This window comes from Diachasma alloeum, unplaced genomic scaffold (genome assembly GCF_001412515.2).
Source record: "Diachasma alloeum isolate Michigan unplaced genomic scaffold, Dall2.0 Dall_scaffold_00432, whole genome shotgun sequence".
NCBI classification, from domain to species: Eukaryota; Metazoa; Arthropoda; class Insecta; order Hymenoptera; family Braconidae; genus Diachasma; species Diachasma alloeum.
The window spans coordinates 368,673-370,521 of record NW_021680571.1 but is presented as its reverse complement, the minus strand read 5'-3'; the positions used below and the strand labels follow the sequence as shown (position 1 = coordinate 370,521).

At 38.5% G+C, this 1,849-nt stretch overlaps 1 protein-coding gene across 3 annotated transcripts in view; it reads right to left on the bottom strand.

Annotated features, from left to right (window-relative positions):
• LOC107042270 overlaps positions 1 to 1,849 on the bottom strand; it is a 9,928-nt gene that overhangs the window by 2,637 nt on the left and 5,442 nt on the right. The window lies entirely within an intron of this gene.

Below are 1,849 nucleotides of genomic sequence, written 5' to 3'. Positions count from 1 at the left end.
AGTCAGTGTGCGCCGCGAAAAAATTATTTTTCTTATTGGCCCCTGACTTCCATGGCTGTTTTCATTCTTTTGTTACAGAGATTAAGGGATGAAAGAAAGTTAATTGATAGGGAATTTAATTCCCCGACGAACTGCTCTTTTTTCATCCCTTAATCTCAATTAGGAGGGGAGAAGTGAATTTTTAATTCGCGGGCGAATGGTGAATAGTCAGTGTGCGCCGCGAAAAAATTATTTTTCTTATTGGCCCCTGACTTCCATGGCTGTTTTCATTCTTTTGTTACAGAGATTAAGGGATGAAAGAAAGTTAATTGATAGGGAATTTAATTCCCCGACGAACTGCTCTTTTTTCATCCCTTAATCTCAATTAGGAGGGGAGAGGTGAATTTTTAATTACCGGGAGTCACTGTGGGCCGCAAAACAATTATTTTTCTTACTGGCCACTGACATTCATGGTGATTTTTATTTTTTTGTTACAAAGATTAAGGGATGAAAGAGGGTTAATTAATGGAGAATGTAATTCTCCGTCGAACTGCCTTTTTTTCATCCCTTAATCTCAATTAGGAGGGGAGAAGTGAATTTTAATTCGCCGGCGAATGGTGAATAGTCACTGTGCGCCGCAAAACAATTATTTTTCTTACTGGCCTCTGACTTTCATGGCAGTTTTTAATTTTTTGCTACAGAGATTAAGGGATGAAAGAGGGTTAATTAATGGAGAATGTAATTCTCCGTCGAACTACTCTTTTTTCATCCCTTAATCTCAATTAGGAGGGGAGAAGTGAATTTTAATTCGCCGGCGAATGGTGAATAGTCAGTGTGCGCCGCGAAAAAATTATTGTTCTTACTGGCCCCTGACTTTCATGGCAGTTTTTAATTTTTTGCTACAGAGATTAAGGGATGAAAGAGGGTTAATTAATGGAGAATGTAATTCTCCGTCGAACTACTCTTTTTTCATCCCTTAATCTCAATTAGGAGGGGAGAAGTGAATTTTTCATTACCGGGCGAATGGTGAATAGTCAGTGTGCGCCGCGAAAAAATTATTGTTCTTACTGGCCCCTGACTTTCATGGCAGTTTTCAATTTTTTGTTACAAAGATTAAGGGATGAAAGAGGGTTAATTAATGGAGAATGTAATTCTCCGTCGAACTGCCCTTTTTTCATCCCTTAATCTCAATTAGGAGGGGAGAAGTGAATTTTTCATTACCGGGCGAATGGTGAATAGTCAGTGTGCGCCGCGAAAAAATTATTTTTCTTACTGGCCTCTGAGATTCATGGCAGTTTTCAATTTTTTGTTACAAAGATTAAGGGATGAAAGAGGGGTAATTAATGGAGAATGTAATTCTCCGTCGAACTGCCCTTTTTTCATCCCTTAATCTTTGTAACAAAAAATTGAAAACTGCCATGAATCTCAGAGGCCAGTAAGAAAAATAATTTTTTCGCGGCGCACACTGACTATTCATCATTCTCCGTCGAACTGCCCTTTTTTCATCCCTTAATCTCAATTAGGAGGGGAGAGGGGAATTTTTAATTACCGGGAGTCACTGTGCGCCGCAAAACAATTATTTTTCTTACTGGCCTCTGACTTTCATGGCAGTTTTTAATTTTTTGCTACAGAGATTAAGGGATGAAAGAGGGTTACTTAATGAAAAATTTAATTCTCCGTCGAACCGCTCTTTTTTCATCCCTTAATCTTAATTAGGAGGGGAGAAGTAAATTTTTAATTACTGGGAGTCACTGTGCGCCGCAAAACAATTATTTTTCTTACTGCGCTGTTATTTCCATGACAGTTTCTTCCATTTTTCACAGAGATTAAGGGATGAAAGAGGGTCAGTTGGTGGGGAATTTAATTCTCC